This window comes from Apodemus sylvaticus, chromosome 15 (assembly GCF_947179515.1).
Source record: "Apodemus sylvaticus chromosome 15, mApoSyl1.1, whole genome shotgun sequence".
Classification (NCBI taxonomy): Eukaryota; Metazoa; Chordata; class Mammalia; order Rodentia; family Muridae; genus Apodemus; species Apodemus sylvaticus.
Window position 1 is genome coordinate 43,807,347 of NC_067486.1, and position 18,050 is coordinate 43,825,396.

Genomic DNA, 18,050 nt, shown 5'->3' on the forward strand with positions numbered 1-18,050 from the left:
GAGTTTCCTTATGACAAACACATCTGAACTCCCATATCTCCAAATTCAGCCTGTGTTTAATAAAATGCCAGGTTTCTAGACTGTGTTCAAAAGCTTTAGGGTACTTTCTTGTTTCTTCATTTTTGTTTCTTTGAGTTGCTTTGAGTTTTGGACTGAACACCATTTGATGCCAAATGAGTAGATAACTGAGTGGCTCAGATGGTGGTAAAACCTGTGCGATGTTGACAGAGGAGGCTCTGCCCTAGGTGCTCTTGTCTCTGTTATGATGGGCTTCCAGCACAGACATTAAAACTCAAGTCTCAGACACTTTCTGATCCGTGTGCCTCCTTTTTGCAAAGCTTGGCCCCTTATTACAGACTGTCTGCTTCTGCCTTTGATTTTGTCGAACTAGCATCTATCAGTGACTTATACGTGATAGTCAATATTGTTTTACTGACCAAGAAGATGACTTCAAATAGACTTACAAAGATAATTTTGAGATATTATATACTCCATTTTTTAAAATAATATTTTAGGGGTCCAGAAAGTTGTCTCAATGGTTAAAGCGCTGGCTGTTCTTCCAGAGGACCTAGGTTTCATTCCCAGCTATCACATGGTGGGTCACAAACTTATGTAACTTGAGTCTTAGGGCTTCCAACAGTCTCTGCTGGCCTTTGCAGGCACCAGGCACACATATGGCACACAGACATACATGCAGACAAAGCATCCATATGTATAAAAATAAATAAAATTAAAAATGTGCCACGACTTTAGACACCATTTAGTGGCATATTGCTTGTTCACTATCCATTCTTACCATATGACTTTGCCATCTAGAACCACGAGTGTCTCCAGAGAGATCCACCTTGATGTACCATGGAGCAGTGATGGCTGGTTCTACTAAGCAGGCTCAAACATATTTGAGCACATTACATGATACTTCGTTTAAATCACTCAGTGTGGATTATACAACCATTGCTAAGCAGTCCATAAAGTGTTTAGGTAGAGATCACAGAGTTTTAGTTTATATATTATGTTATTGTCCTTGCTTCAGAGATGAAAAATGTCTAGGATAGAGTTCAGGCTGGTCTCAGTTGTACTGTTACCATCTGCATTTGGCTGAAAGGAGAGACATCTGGGTTGGACATGAGAAGATACTGGTTTGAGATTTATTTCTGCAACTTATTACTGGGTAAATCTGAGCAAGAGGGTTAGCCTCCATGAATCCGGCTCATTTCCCCCTTTAAATCTGACTGGAATTACTAAGCTTATGTTACCTTTTATTTTCTCTTCATCCATTCATTCATTCATATACTTTTTCATTTATTTAATAAGATTTATAGATTAATTGTAACAAATTGTGTAACAGAAGATAAAGATACTATATTAGTTTTCTTCATGGAGTTCATAGTTTAATAGAGGAATTATGTATGATGTATTGTAAAACATCTCAATAAATGTGATCTTGTAAATAAGCACAGGGTTGCATTGTGACAATAAATGTGATCTTATAAATAAGCACAGGGTTGCATTGTGACAAGAGGAGAGATCTATCGGCTCTGCCTTGGGTAATGGGGGGGATCGTCCATAGAACGGGAGACAGCAGATCTGTCTCAAAAGGCAAACAGACAACAGCAAGTGGATAAAGGTCAGTGAGGTGTTTCAGAACTGGAGATATACCGAGTCATAAGACAGAAGAAAGTATGTGTCTGTAGCTAACTATAAGAACCTGACAAGATCACAGACAGCCACTAGGCAGCTTGTAGAGAGCTTTGTGCACTGTGTAAAGGACCTTGTGTGTACTGGCAAAGGGAACCACCAAAGGATTAGATCATACAGGGTTGAGCTGAGGGTAATGCAAACAGGATGCTGGCGATCTGGTTAGCATGCAGATTCAAAACCCCAAGAGAAGGCTGATGGCAGTCTGAGCCAGGGCAGAAGCAAAGGCTAGAAAGAGAGTTGTTGTGTCAGACATATTTAAGAAACGGAAAAGATAGACTGTAAAACTAGGCCTTTGAACAGATACAAGGGTCAGGTCTAATCTTCTATGTTCAATGATAAAATATACACTCGGAAAAGGTGAGGACTTACCAAGTATTTAACTCTGAGATTTGTATTATAATATATATATATATGTAAATATATATATAATATTTAAGTATTATATATAAAACAATATATAAATATATAGAACATTATATTATCCCTAATAAGAGCATATTTATACCATGTTTGGTTGATATACATGAGAGGCCTGCCCTTTTCTGAAGGAAAATGGAGGAAGAATGGATCAGTTGGAGAGGGGAAGTGGGAACACTCTGCAAAGATGAGGATAAAATGCTCAAGGAAATCAACATAGAAGGAGAAAAGATTGATTCTTGTCTCAGGCTCTCAGAGGATTCCATCCTCGCTGGCTTGAGCCTATCATTGTAGACCTATGGCAAGGTGCAACACCACAGCGAGACAGAAAGTCATGGGGGAGGCATGGGGGCAGGACAGAATAGAGCAAAGCAGCTTACCTCATGGTGGCCATGGAGCAAAGACCCACTTGTGTCCACTCTACCTTACCTCCCGGTTTCTACTTCTGCTCAAGGCTCTCCATTGGGAACCCTTGTGACTCAGTCACTTTCCAAAGGCCCCACCTCTCCTCATGGGCATTCAGGGACCAACCCATCAGGGCAAAATCCCTTGAAAAACATTTCATTTCCAAAACTCAGATGTGATTTTTAAGGGAAATAGTTGGAGAAATAATCCTTTAAGTCAATCCCTTATTGTACCACTCTTATCTTAGACTTAGGTATTACTGTTGTGTTCTGATTATTGCCTTGTGTCTGGGACCAAGCAGTCTTTAGGTTATCCCAACAACCTCTCTGTTCATGATGGCTGATGGCTGTGTAATGTCCATAGGAAATCACCTTCCCTTAACAGCTGATAAATAATGAATACAAGTCCAGTGACCAGAAAACTATCCTAACGCTGATGGAAATGGAGAGAACTGTGGCGAGAGACTGGGAGGAGGTGGGTAATGGTAGGTAGGATCTCAGATCTAAGTCCTTGGTTCTGCCATTAGGGTGTGGACCTCTGCTTCACAGGACCTTCTCAGAAGATAAACATTAGAGAAGAGCATCGGCTTGGCTCGTAGTCCTCTACTATCCTCCTTTCTGGTACGAAGGGCTGATCCTAAAAAGGTTGCTGCTTCTTCACTTCTCACGAAGAGTGAGATCTGGAGGAGCCTAGTTAAGTCGCACATGGCAAGTCAGATTGAGCGAAAAGCCTCTTCTGTTCCTCATGGCTTCAGTTACATAACACCCAGGGAATGAGTGGTCTTTATTTGCTCTGACTCAGGAAAAACTGAGGATTGACCACATCTTCAGATAGTTTGAGTTCATCGAACAGCCAGTCCAATGTCAGAAGGAGGGAAGGACAGGAACAGAGACACACATAGAAAACAGAATCTGAGATCTGAAATGTTAGGGTATGAGTCTGGAGGGAGAGGCCAGGGCTGGAGGTTTTCTCTCCTTCCTTCCTTCCTTCCTTCCTTCCTTCCTTCCTTCCTTCCTTCCTTCCTTCCTTCCTTCCTTCCTTCCTTTCTTTCTTTCTTTCTTCCCTCCTTTCTTCCTTTTTGAGATGTCTTTCTCATATAGACTAATCTGACCTTCAATTTATGTAACCGAAGATGATTTTGAACCCCTAACCCTCCCTCCTGCCTCTTCCTTTCAAGTGGAAGACTGCAGGTGTCCATGACTGTGTCAGGGCAGCTACTGAAGGGCTTCTTTGTTGTGTAGGATGTTAGGATATGGAAGAGTAGGGTCTCCAGAAATAACTTTTAGTCAAGTAAGAGCCAGGATTGGGTTGCAATCTATGAGGTCCTGAAGCTATGTATATATAGAGTTAGTCTGTGGTCCTTAGCAAGCATGGAAAGGGCTTGATTTCAAGCTTAGCAAGGACACATAGATCTGTTATGGGTATTTCCCTGTAATATTGTCCAAGTTTGAGAGCCCCTTACTTGGGGTTCTAACTCTAACCAAGGCACCAGGCTTAATTATTTTGCCATGTAACCATTCGTTTTACCTCCAGCCTGGGAACCCTTGCCTCTTACTGGGGTGGTAGGAGGGGAAGGAGAGAACAGAGAGTTCCTGTGGAGCATTAATCACCAAGGAGAGGCAACTGGCAATAAACCCCGCAGGGAGCCTGGGTTAGGCTAGCTTTATAAGTGTGGCTGAGACCCAGCAAATAACTCGCTCTGATTTTACCACCCAACCCTTGGGTGAAAATGAGTCAATCCAGGGAGCATTCAGGCCTAACCCTGGAGCTGGGTCCTTTACAGAGGAGGAGGAGGGGGAGGGGGAGAGGGGGAAGGAGGGAGAGGAGGAGGAGGGGGAAGAGGACCACCACGTTGCCATTATTAGGGAGCAAAGGATTCCCAGGAGTTCTGGGAGTTTCTGGGCTTTCTGTTTTCCTGTTTTTGTTTGTTTGTTTGCTTTTTTTTTTTTTTTTTTTTTTTTTTTTTTAGTTCCCTCTCTAATAAAACTCTCTTCTATGTCTGTGCTGTGAACTTGATCAGTCCTGAACACTTGCCCATGAAGTATGTAGAAATGAGGAGGCAGAGTCAGATGCAGTTATGTTGACCGCTTGGGATTGAAAGGCAGTTTCAAAAATCTGGGTTGTTGTGATCACTGAGTCCCAGGACCCAGGGCCTCTGACCTTACCCTCTCCTGTAATCTCACTCTGCTGTGATAATGCCCCCCCCACCCCCCACCCCCCCAGTGAGAACTGCTTCCTCTCTGCTTGTTCTCTACCCATAATTCCACTTTCTTACCCGGAAACAACCTTGACCTTTAGTAGTGAAGGGAGACAAACTCTGGGGCAGAAACCACAACCACAGTCATTGTCCTCTCGTGCGAAACTGGGGCCACCACCATGTTTTACAGTAACCAGTCTTGAACTTTCTTTCCTTGCCAAGTGGGCTGTTCTTCCTCTGCCCTGAACTCCCCCTGTCCTGACCTTTCTTTGAGTCTATTTGTCCAGAATATAAAATATATAGAATCCTATCTTTATCAGCATTAACACACATATGGTTGAGTAGTTATTTTATTATTCTAAAATCTCTATATAAGTGCGTGTGTGTGTGTTTGTGTGTGTGTGAGAGAGTATGGTTGACTATTTCCCCTTGTGCACACAGAGAGGTCACAGGACAATCTTTGGTGTCCGTTCTTGCCTTCCACCTTGTCTGAGTCTCTTGCTTAGTACTTTGCGCACAGACCAGCTAGCCCATGAGCTCTTGGGGGACTTTCTTGTCTCCAACTCCCATCTTGCTAGGGCATCCAGCATCACTGTGTCCAGTTTTGTGTGGGCTCTGGGGATCTGAACTCAAGCCTGCATGCTTGCGAGACAAGTGCTTTACCCAGTGTGTTTGGTTCTGAAGCCATTCCCAAGTGCTGCTGTTACTCTGAGCTTCACAGGAACTGCTGAAGGCCTGCTCCTCCCAGATCCCCTGTCAAACACTGCAGCTTCCCTGACAGGATCCAGTAGAGAGGACATCCAGAGTGCCTGTCTGCCAGCAACAAGATTCCTAGACTTTCCCACAACCTCTGTTGGATCCTTGGGTCTTAATTTCCTTTCTACTAAGGTGACTATTCGAATTATCTTAAAACAACACACATTAGTCATGACTCAGGATGCAGTTTTTGAAGCTGTGCTTCTCTTTGTGACCCCCTCTTCCTCTTCCTCTGGCATGAGCGTGGGGTGGTGGTGGTGGTTGTGCAGAGCAGCTGAAGGAAGAGGTGGGCTGGGGGAATGGAGTTGTTTTTTGTGTGGTTGGGTCTCGTAACTTCTTTTAGTTGTTTTCCTCTGCTCCAGTAGCCTTCTCTTAACCAACCCCTTTCCACCTCTTTACCCTCAACCCCACCCCCCAAAAACCACAACCACAGTTAAATAATTAAGGGCACGAAACAAATAAAACTGCCTGTGTGTGAATATGCCTCTCTGGTCACGCTATCCCCAGGAGAGACACCACCCCATCAACAGAATTCTCCAGCGAGGCAGGTTCACAGTGGACCGGCAAGTCTGGGCAATGGCCTGTTGGTTTTTGGAAGCTTAGAGGAGGGTGGGGCAGAGGCACTCCCAAGAACTCTGGCAAACTTAGAAGGGAGAGGAGGAACAGTCTCACCTCCACAGCCACTGGGGCCATTTATTCATGCTTGGGCTCCTGGCTGAACGAAGCTTTTAGAAGAATCTCCTGGCACTGTAGCTCCGAATGTGAACGAGACGATTTTAAACAGTTTCTTTTCTTTTCTAATGCAAACTTTTAAGGAGACTTTCAAAGTTGCTGTCTCAGAATCCTACTGCTCCACTTAAAAAAATCGAACTAAAGAGTTAAATTTGAGAACAATAATTACACCTTTTACAACTTTCCGGTCTTTAGACTCCTGGCATGAAGTGACCGCCATCCATCTATGAGGCCCTAAACTGAAGAGGGAAACTTTTACAAAATACAACCTCTTAGCTACACTCAAGGTCAGTGCCATCAGAAGGATTTCCAGTGAGCTTAAAACTCCCTGCTGAGTTTAATGAGAAGCTAGGTAGGTTGTTGCATCCTATTCCACCAATTAGCATCTCTAGGAATTGGGGTGATGATGCATCTTGGGGTCCAGAGATAAAGAGGTAATGTGCCCCACCCCCACACTTTCCTCCACCCTCACCCTGTGAGAGGGATGGAGAGTGGGCCTCCAAGTCTGAGGAGGGCTCCAAGTCTCAGGATGATGGGGGTGGGGAGGGTGTGGGGTGTGGGGTGTGGGGGGCTGGGGGGGGCAGGGGGTGAGGGGGTGGGAGGGAGAGCCAACCAAGAGCAGCAGTGGAGGGTGACTGTGTCAAGAGCCCTAGAAAAGAAGGTCTGTATTGCAGAGCAGAGCAATACTGTCAGATTCTAAACCGGGATCTACTGACCACAGAAGGATCATTGAAGGCAGGGTTGAGACCTGCTGCTGCAGGACTTCAGTTAGTTGAGGCAAGAAGAAGACGAACATGAATGAGGTCTATACTTTTTTTCTCTCCTTACGTCAGAATACGGCCACCATAGACCTTAAGTTTGTTTGTTTTCGTTTTTTTTTTAATTCTGTATTACAAACACTGAAAGTCCGATAGTCAGCCAGCGAGCGCACCACGACCTAACCAGAGGGCCCTTTACTTACCCGAGGTTGGCTGCTTGACAGAGGGAGGGCCTTAGAAAATATTAAATGCTGAAGCACTCACTGTATTCCCCGAGCTAGCAATCTTACATCCTCGTATTACTGTTTCTGTATTTATTTCTCAAAGCTCAAATCTGGGAAATTTTGGTAAAGGCCCCGTGAGATAAGTTAAAAAAATAAATCAGTTTTAAAAGTAAGCCACAGGCCTGGCGCACTTGGTTTGGCATCCGGTTAGAATCAGGCAGTCTCGAACTCATATTCTACCACGGACCTTCCCCCACCATCCCCTCTTCCCATGTATCCTTTTAACTTTTTATTTTGAGATAGGGTCTGGTTAACTTCGCTAGACGGGTTTTTAACTTTCTTTTCAGCTCAGGTAGGCCTTGAACTGGCCATTCTCCTGCCTCAGAGTAGCTTGGATTACAATAATCTGACAAGTTGACTTTTTTTTGTTGCTTTCTTTTAAAGAAATTCTTACTTATTTTTAGCTTATGTGCCCGAGTGTTTTACCTGCATTTAAATCTGTGAACCATGTATATACCTTGTGCTCATGAAGGCCAGAGGGGATATCATACTCCCTGGAACTGGAGTTATACAGATGATTGTGGGTCACCATGTGGGTGCTGAGAATCGAGCCTGGGTCCACTGGAAGAGCAGCCAGGGGGTACCCACTTAACCACTGAGCCGTCTCCCCAGCTTCAGGACGGTTTTCTCATGGAGTAATTAAGAATAATGTACAATGTAGTTTTATGGTATGATATAAACATTTTAAAAAATTAAAAAAATATGTATGGTAAAATACATACAAAATTTATTACCCACCCACTTAAAAGTGCAGTTCATTCATGTTCAGATGATTCGTTGTGTGTGTGTGTGTGTGTGTGTGTGTGAGAGAGAGAGAGAGAGAGAGAGAGAGAGAGAGAGAGAGAGAGAGAGACAGAGAGAGATTATCTCCAGATCTTTTTTCATTGTATAAAACTGAAGCTCCAAGATGAAATAGCTTCCTGCTTGTCCCACTCCTAGCTTCTGGAAACATGTGTGCGCGTATTAATTTGATGACTCTAAGTACCTTTCAGAAGTGGAATTCTACAATATTTGCCTTCTTTTGATTAGCTTATTTCCTTTAGCATAATTTCTTTAAAGTCTCTCCAAGTAGGAGCATATGCCAGAAATCCTTTCTTGTAAGGTGCTGAGTCACACTAACCTGAGTGCTCTGGCGTGCCAAGCTCTGCATGCCCTGTAGCCTGCCATTGGGTGTGGGCTGGTGCTTCCCACCTTCTGCCTGTTACCAACTGTGTGTCTATAAAGGTAGATGCAGAGCTATCCGCTCAAGCCTCTGCTGGACAGACTCTTTAAGGAACTGCACAACTCTGTTCCACAGCAGCTGTGTCATGTCTCAGCCCTCTGAGTGTGACAGCATCCCAATTTCTCCTACCTCCACGCCAACAACACATGTTTTTTTTTCTGTGTTTAAAAAAAGTTATCATGGTAGCCATGCTCCTAGGATAAAGCAGTAGCTCACTGCAGTTGTGATTTGCATACTTAATATTTAGTGATGCTGAACATTTTTTATTTTTTCATGTGCTTATAGGCCGTTAGTATATTTTCTTTGGGGAAATGCCTGTGAAAGTCTTTTTTTTTTTCCCGTTTTGAATCAGGTTATGTTGTGGTTGAGAGAAAAAATAAAATCGTTGCAGTGTAGATTTTGAGCAGCAGTGGCAGGTCTTATGAAGACTTTTATTATTTACTTTTTCTTTCTTTTTTTCTTTCTTTCTTTCTTTCTTTCTTTCTTTCTTTCTTTCTTTCTTTCTTTCTTTCTTTCTTTCTTTCTTTCTTTCTTCTTTCTTTCTTTTTTCTTTCTTTCTTTCTTTTTTTCTTTCTTTCTTTCTTTTTTCTTTCTCTCTCTCTCTTTCTTTCTCTCTTTCTTTCCTTCTCTCTTTCTTTCCTTCTCTCTTTCTTTCTCTTTCTCTTTCTTTCTCTCTCTCTCTCTTTCTTTCTTTCTTTCTTTCTTTCTTTCTTTCTTTCTTTCTTTCTTTCTTTCTTTCTTTCTTTCTTTCTTTCTTTCTTTCTTTCTTTCTTTCTTTCTTTCTCTCTTTCTTTGATTATATAGCCTGCTGTGAAACAGTGGACTCCCCAGGGGTCAATCCCAACTTTTAAATGAGGGTGAATTTTGCCCAGTTACTCCCTTCATTTTAACTTAAAACATGTGCTGCAGATGTTGTGGGTAACTCTCTCCTTTGCTCCTACTCTTCTTTTTTGTACTAGGGATTGCAGCCAGGGCAAGTGCTCTACTACTGAGCTGCCTGCCTCCCCCCCACCCCTGCCCCCGACTTTTCACATTTTGCTTTGAGCCAAGGTCTTGCTAAGATGTTTAGGCAGTCCTTGACCTAGTCATTCTCCTGCCTCACCTTCTCAAGGAACTGAGATTACAGGCCTGTTTTTTCAGGTCTGGTTCGATGCCGTGACTCTTGCACATAGGAAGGCACCCGCTATTCTTTTTGGAAAGATGTAGTCTTGCATGGATGACTGGTTTCCATCAGGAGTGGCAGCTCAGTATCAAGTCTGGACATGTTCAATTAGAGCTCCTCAGCTCTTGGTGTCCCTAAGCTCACGTAAGTTTTAGGATCTCAGGGTCTAATGTATGGTTTATGACTCATAAACCCAGCCATATAGGCTGTCCAATCCTGTGATTTTTAGTAAATTCGCAGAAATTGGCTGCTATGTCACAGTTCTCTTTCACGATATTTTCACCATGCCCCAGAGAACCCCCCTTTTAAAAATCTCAGTCACCCCCAGTTTACCTCCATCTCTAGATCTGCCCTATTTGGCATATTTCATCCAGTTTGGAGCTCTTTTCTGACTGGCTTATTTCACTGAGTCCAGTGTCTGACAAGGGATGCCTAACACTCTGTCACATGGATAGACTAGTCACCTTTGACAGGCAGCTGGACTGTTTCCCAGTTTTGGACATTATTGGCAATGCTTCTATGACTGCGAGCTTACGTTGATACGCATCTTCTCCCTCTCTCACTATTTTATTATTTTTTCCAGTCTTGAGTGTGTGTGTGGCATACATAAATGTGTGTATGTGTATGTACACGTGTGGGGTGCGTTTGTGTACCTGGGTGTGCACACGATGGTGTGGCAGCCTGATATTGATGTCAGTGATCATTTTCCATCACTTTTTTTTCTTTTGACATTGTTCACTGGGGCAGGATCTCCCAGTCTAACCCAGAGCGGGCCAATGTAGCTAGATTTGTACTCAGCTTGCTTGTTTGTTTTATTTACTTTTTCTTCCCCCTGAAACTCGGTTTGTCTGTATAACCCTGAGATGTCCCAGAACTCTCTCTGTGTACTAGGCTGGCTTGAATTCAGAGATTCCTGCCTCTGCTTCGGGAGTGTCCTCCACCCCCAAGTGGTTGTAGCTAGCTTGCTCTGAGGACCTCTTTTCTCTGACTTTAGAGGCTGAAATGTAAGCAGGCCACCATACACAAGGGACATTGTGTGTGTGTGTGTGTGTGTTCTATACTTAATTACTGAGCTATTTTGTGAGTCTTTCTGTCCTCTTGATACAGGGCCATGTAGCCCAGACTGGCTTTGAACTTACTATGTAGCTGAGGATGACCCTGTACTTTTTGTTGTTATTGTTGCTGTAAATTTGCTTCTCCTACCCCCCACCCCAACTGAGGACCAATCCCAAGTCAAGCATTGGAATTGAACCCAGGTCCTTAGACACGTCAGGCAAGCACTCAGTTCCCTATTCCTGTTGAGTAGGTCAAAGTAGAACTGAGGGATCTTTTTGTTAATTTATGTTCAGTTAAAAACAAAACCCGTGAGGCTGCCCCACCTTGTAGCACAGGCACCAGGCACCCCTAAGATGAACAAAAACACCTGATGGAGAGGTGGGCAGAGAGAACAGTGGAGCTGTCCGTGTGCTGTGGAGAGAGAGGAACTGGATATGCAGTGGTGGTGATGTAGGAGAGAAGGCTGAGTTCGACATGTCATTGCCCAGTGGGGCCAGAGGGGTTGTCACCTCAGGGGTTGCATATCACAAAAATCGGGTTTTTCTGACCTCTGTTGTAAGAGTCCCTTATGGAGCGTAGCTCATACAACAGAAGTCAGAAAGACCCGATTTTTATGATATGCAAAAGATTTTTTTTTGATATTAAAAGAGCTATATAAAGGGCTACCAAACTCAAGAAAAGTTGCTTATCAACATTCGTAACTACAGAGATTCAAACAAAGCAGAAAGGAGACCCACTGAAGGAATGAATACAACCCCAGCACAGATAATGGCAGGGTTTAGCCACAGAACCAGGACCCTCACACATCCATTCCCTGAGGTGACAAGCCCTCATGCAAGTGCACATTTATAGTACATCTCCTTTGGACAAGCAGGCATGTTTTATTTGTGGCGTTTGGTTGTTTTGTTGTTGTTATTGTTATTATTATTAAATCTTTTTTTACAGTCCAGTTGTTATCCCCCTCCTGGTCTACCCTATGACTGTTCCTCATTCCATACCTCCTCCCCAGTCTCCAAGAGGATGTCACTAACCCCTCACTACCACCGCCCTTTCTCCTACCACACACATCCTCCATCCCACCAGACCTCCCCACTCCCTGGGGTTGTAGAAGAAAGAACGAGCACATGGCTAGTGTTTTAAAGAGTAAGTTGGGCCACAGCCTACTTTGCTTCCTTCATGTCCCCCATCCCTTCCCCCACCCTGCTTGGAACATCTGCTGTTCTCTTGTGAGAGGAAGTGAAAGATTAAGGTTAGTCATAAAAAAAAAACTTATCTTTAAAGCATTCTTCTCCTTTAAGAGCTTCCAACTGTGACCCGGCTGGGGCTGGGTCAGTTTAGCATGGGTGTATCTTGTCTCAGCAGCTCTAGAGTGAACTTTACACATTGTTTTGTTTTTTTCCCTAGGATGATCAACTGTGGCTGCTGTATCTGAGCATTATGAAGGTGAAAGCTTGCCCTTGTGGAGGATGCTGACAAGAGCTAGGAAAGAACATTCTTCAAGTGTCACACAAAACTTTCTCTTGTCTTTTTTTTTTTTTAACCGATGTGATGCTGACAACATCTGAAGAGCATCCGTGGTGGAGCCAGAAATTTTCCATATTCAGATCTTACATATATCCACACTGGGCTTGACAGAGGAGAGAGAGAGAGAGAGAGAGAGAGAGAGAGAGAGAGAGAGAGAGAGAGAGAGAGAGAAAGAGAGAGAGAGAGAGAGAGCACAGGATACTTGGTGAAGTCTGTCTCTAGAAAAAAATATTTATTTTAATTTTGTCTTTATAAAGGACACAATGATTACATCTTTCCATACAGAAATGCACTGGGCTCTTTTGGAGCAGCTGATTGATGAAGTAGCTATAACTAAGGTACTCTTCTACTCTGCCATTGCCATAGGGTTGTGTCTCCTCCCCCCAAAGTAATAGCTAAGATGTATACATCAGTTATACACACTAATGTGCTGTCCAAACTGCTTTACTGTGCCTTAGGTACATCGATGCATTATTTGTGGGAACTGGAATGTAGAAACACCTGAGGTTGGTATCTGAAGAAGGAGAAACTCCCCCTCCTGAAAGAGCTTTAACTAAAAAACAAACAAACAAACAAATAAAACAAAACAAAACACAAAACCAAGAAGACTCCTGAGGGACATAGAGCCCCTTTCTCTGCCCTGAATATTCTTTAAACTTCCAGAATCCACCCGAGACAAAGAAGCAAGTGGGAAGAAACACTTGTCTTGATTCTCATGGTGTGGTTCAATATTATTTTCAAGTTTATAATTTTTATAATTTTAAAATTAGAGCACATAAAGTCACGGCCTCTCTATGGAAAATAGGAGAGAGAAGCTTATTCTGGCAGTGGTACCTGGTGCTGCAGATGTTTGTCGTAGATGGGTGTGTCCTCCCTGTCCATTAGTACAGAAGGAACTACTATAGGTTAAAGCCTAAATGTCCCCCAAAGTCCACGTGTAAAAGATGTGGCGTCCAGCATGTGGTGTGGCAGGGAGGTGCTGGAACCTTTGAGAGGAGGTTGTCTGATGTCTTAGCTTCTTTTCTTGTGACAAAACATCCTGACAAAAGTCCTTTAAGGGACAAAGGGCTGGCTTTAGCTCACAGTTGAAAGCATCACCACAGGGGATCTATGGTGGCAGAAGATTAGAGCATTTGGTCACTCAGGCCCAAAGAGACAGTACAGAGTGCATGCTTGAAGGTACTCAGCTCACTTTCTCGAGTTATTTTTGTTTTGTTTTTTTCCCATCTAGGACCACCTACCTGCTCAGGAATGGTCCCAGCTGCAATTACAATAGGTCTACATCAATCAAGGTAATCAAAAGATAAGGACATTCCTCACAGGCACAGCACCCAGGGACCCACTCCTAGGTAATTCTAGATTCGAGTTGATAATTAACCCTAAATAGCCCAAGTCCTGCAGGGGAAGATGTTGGGATCGAGGCCCTTCCTGTCTTTTCCTGCCCACCATTAGGTGACCAGGCGTCCTGTGCCATGTGATCCTGCCCTGACATGCTGAGCCACTATAGACACAAAGGAATAGGTAAACTATCAAAGATTGAAATGTCTGAAACCATAAGTCAAAATAAACCTTACCTGTTTAAAGGTGATCACCTTAGGTATTTCATTACAGTAATGAAGAGTTGACTCATGTATTTGCCCACTAGGACACTGCTCTACCGTGGTACTAGAGTTCCTTTTAGCATGTCTAAAATTTAGGCAGGCTTCCTTTTTGACTCCTGGCTCCTAACCTCCACCTCTTAGCATGATTACTTCAGGAAATTTCTCCTTAAGACACGCATCTTACAAAATATAAATTTCATAAGTCGGGAATGACTTTCTTCGTGGGCTGAGGGGGTTCCATTTGAAGTGTGACCATAAGAAAAACAAAAAGAATGGGGCCTTTTTCTCAGTACCTGGTTGAGTGTAAAACTTGGGGAGCAGGAATCGATGCAAAAAGCAAGAGGAATTTTATTTGATTCAGCATGCTGGGGTCACCCTGCATGGGCCTTTATACAGTCCTCAGGGCAGCCGCCGTTAGGCACGATGTGATTGGTAGAACAGTGTTACCTTTAAACTAATTGGCTATTAGGGAATGAGGTAAGTGGCCAACAGTCTTGGAATAACTGTGGCCTCCCCTAGCAGCAGGGACCTCCCTGTGATTCGAGGAATGTAATTTAGCCTCTCCCTTCTTGGAGGGGCAAGGGTTCCATGACCTTTCCAAAGTTCCTGAGCTAACCTTTTCAAGAGGAGCCCAATTTCAGAGAGTACCAACTGGTACACAGATGACCATTTTACCTTGACAAAGCACTCTCTCCAGTGTCCTTCATATATGTCCACTAGCTCGCCCTTTGTAGTGAAAAACTCCCTAGCAATGCTTGCATCAGCAGCATGCATACTAAAATTGGGACGACCTAGAGAAGGTTAGCATGATCCCCGAACAAGGATGGCATGTGAATTCATGAAGTGTTCCATACTGTTTTCACTAAGACAGCTTAATCCCTATTTTCTGAGTATTTGTTCTTAGACTCATAGTTAAGTATACTGCTCATCCCTCATCAAGGAAACTTCTCTTTGTAATAGATGGAGGCTATTACTGAAAACCACAGTCAGTCAGAATGCAGAGTGTGGAGCCCATTTCCAATGAATACATCTACAAAACAAATCCCATGTCTAAGAGAGCATTTTAGACTTGGTGTGTGTGTGTGTGTGTGTGTGTGTGTGTGAAGATTGTAAAAGATCAAGGACCAGGGAGTTTGCTGTGAGATGCTGTGAGACTGTGTCTCCTAGCAACATCAGAAACCACACCCATAAACTTGTATCATTATTGCATAAATATGAGAAGAACAAGGACAACAATAGACATGCTGACATTGATGGGGAAAGCCCAGAGGCCTCAATCCTACACAAAGAACTCTAAATTACCAGGAATGCCAAGAGTGGGAGAAATGGTCCTACCCAGGGAAGAGACCCCCCCGAATAGGTTTTCCAATGCTGAATGGTCAACCGTGATAACGTACATGCAAGTAACATTATGTAGACTGAGAAAGTTGTATTTAGGAGTATATATGTGTATACACATAAGTACAATAATTAATGAAAAAGGAGGTCATGAATTTGGAAAATATCGAGGAGTGGGATATGGGAGGGTTTAGAGGGAGGAAAGTGAAGAAGAAATTATGTAATTATAATCTTATAAGTAAAAGAAATAATATTTTAAACCCTCACACACACACATACACACACACACACATACACACACCCTTGCCTTGCCTTTTGTTTTAAGGGAATTGAATTCACTCTTATTGCATTAGACTTGACTCCTACTGTAGCCATCTCTCCCTCCCACATAATATTCTTATTAATTCTTTAAGAATTTCATCAATGCATACTTTCTGATTATATTCATCCTAACTCCTCCCAATCTACTCCATGCCTCTCCCCCTCTCAACTCCATGTCCTCTCTCTTTCCCTCTCTCTCCCTCTCCCTCTCCCTCTCCCTCTCTCTCTCTCTCTCTCTCTCTCTCTCTCTCTCTCTCTCTCTCTCTCTCTCTCTCCACACACACACACACATGACCCTTCAAGTCAAGTTTGTGCTGCTCACATACTCACGGGTATGAGGTCATTTCATGGCTGACCTACCCTTGTCCTTTAAGGTTCATGCCCTTAAAAAAACAAAACAAACAAACAAAAAACCCCACCTGCCCTTGCTCCAGAATCTATCAACTACCAATAGCTCCTCCCTGGGGCGGGGGTTACTGAGTTACTGAGCACCGCCCCCTCCCATGCTGCAGTCTTGATGATGTGCAGGCAGCCATAGCTGCTGATAGTTCATGAGTGCACTGGTCCTGCCACATCCAGAAAACCACAGTTTCAGTGCCATCTTCCCTGATCTTTGTCTCTGGCAGTCTTTCTGTTCCCACTTCCTTGATGGTCTCTGAGCCTTGGGTGAGGGCATGATGAAGATGGCTCGCTATTGGCTGGGCACTTCACTTACCCTCACTCTCCACCCTTTGGTCAGTTGTGGGTTCCTGTGTTAATTGAAGGCAGCAATCTTTGATCATGTGCTTTTATGCTTGTTTAACTCTACCTGGTGCAGTCTTTCTTTGACATATGGAAATTTGAGCAAGTAAAATAGTATTTTACTTACCTGATTCCCCAGTGAGTTTGAAAAGCCAGTAGTGCAGAACGCAGGATGACTTTGTCATGGTACACTGCTATTTTGAGTCATTACTGGGGTTTTGTCATATTTATTAAAATGAATTAAATTAAAATAATTATTTATTTTATACTTCTCATACTTTAATTATATATAATAATTCTAAAACCAAAATGCTTTTCATATTCACATAATGTAATACATGGAAAATGCATATGCACAGATATACAACTTCTATCTTTTTTCAGGCCTGCTACATGACATACACTACATAGTTTACATACGCGCACACACACACACAGATGGTACTTTATCAACATTGCTTCATTAATTTTTATAGCATTTCTGTGTTAGGTACAATTATTTAATTTCATAAATAAGGAAGTTGAGACTCAGAGGTTGAGTAAGCATTATAAAGATAACACAGCTTGTATAGGTCAGAAGTATGATACAACCTAATCAGTCGGTCCTCGTGCCACGTCATCTTGCTAGGATTCTGCCCCCAAATCTGTTTCCAAAGGAGTCAAGAAAGAGTTTGCCACGTTTTGTCTGTATTCTACCTTCCAGAGGTACCATAGAAAATTTCCCTACTATGTACAGGGCTTCTATCTCAAAGCCATGTGCTTTCCCCCCATTTCCTCTGTGTTTGTCACTTGTCATTCTGCTTTGTGACAGGGTTTCTGGGGCAAAACAACCAGGCTGATCAGCCAGGGACTTCTGGGGATCTCCCATGGCGTCCAGCACTTCCTCAGTGGAACTCGAAGACAGAGTGCCTTCCTGTTTGACTCATGGGCAAGAGGAGATTCCAGCATTTTCTCAACCACCTGTCCTTTGCAGCACTGGGTGATGAATACAACCCAAATAATACACCATTGTCTCATCAGTTGTGAGCTGATGACATCAAAAGGCACAATAACAAGAACACCAGGAAGCAGATGGCAAAAGCTTCTACCTCAAAAGTCTTACCAGCAACAGATCAGTCTCTATTAAAACGCCTGTCTTTTTAGCTTCCAAGTGTTTTTCTTGAGAGGAAAGGGTTCTTTCTGGTGCTGACCTCAGTCAATTTTTCTCTCTATCCCTTAAAAATCATAGATAAACTTTCAGAACCACCAGCTGTGGAAAAAGGCGGCGTCTTGGGAATCATTCCTGGCTCCATGCATTCAGGAGTCGGGTGAGTCACGTTCTACTACAGAGCCCACCCTTTTTCTCACGGCCTGCTCCCAGGTTTGATTCTGTGACTTTGGGAAATGGTCTGTGGGGTTGTGAACCTGGACCATCTGAATTCAGGGAAGCAGCTGCGAGGTTGCGGAGATGGGCTGCAGCTGGCGTTTCTCCTTTTGTTCTGCTCGGGTGACTCCTCCTACCTAGCCTGGCTTCCGATATTTATAGCTCTTGACTTGGGTAAATGCACGGACATTATTTGTTCTTTATTTGTATGGTTACTGTCATTCCTAGAGACTTGCCAGTTGATGAGGTATTTTATGTACATCAACAGATGCTGTCCAAAACAAGGAAGGATAAGTAATTAAGATATATATATATTTTTTTTTTCAATGAGTAGTTTATGGAAAACTTAGAAGAAAAAACTTACCCACAATTCCACTGATCCCTTTCACCCTTCCTCCATTTCCTCCCCTCCCACACTTTTCGCACTTTATTCTAAAGTTGTGTTGTTTTCAAGAAAAACAAACAAACCATG

The 18,050-nt window shown here is 43.2% G+C and overlaps 1 long non-coding RNA gene and 1 other non-coding gene across 6 annotated transcripts; both read left to right on the forward strand.

Moving 5' to 3' along the window:
• The first annotated feature begins 6,403 nt into the window (after positions 1-6,403).
• Positions 6,404-17,357, forward strand: LOC127666194 (uncharacterized). Of its 5 annotated transcripts, none has more exons than XR_007973563.1 (5): positions 6,404-6,495; positions 12,095-12,720; positions 13,446-13,563; positions 13,667-13,735; positions 17,027-17,357. It is a non-coding gene; the product is annotated as an uncharacterized LOC127666194 (long non-coding RNA). The 5 variants fall into 5 exon arrangements; XR_007973562.1 differs by lacking the exon at positions 13,667-13,735 and having other exon boundaries at positions 12,095-12,552; positions 12,673-12,720; XR_007973561.1 differs by lacking the exon at positions 13,667-13,735.
• LOC127666447 (U6 spliceosomal RNA) lies at positions 14,567-14,673 on the forward strand. Its single transcript, XR_007973640.1, has one exon. It is a non-coding gene; the product is annotated as a U6 spliceosomal RNA (small nuclear RNA).
• Positions 17,358-18,050: the final 693 nt, after the last annotated feature.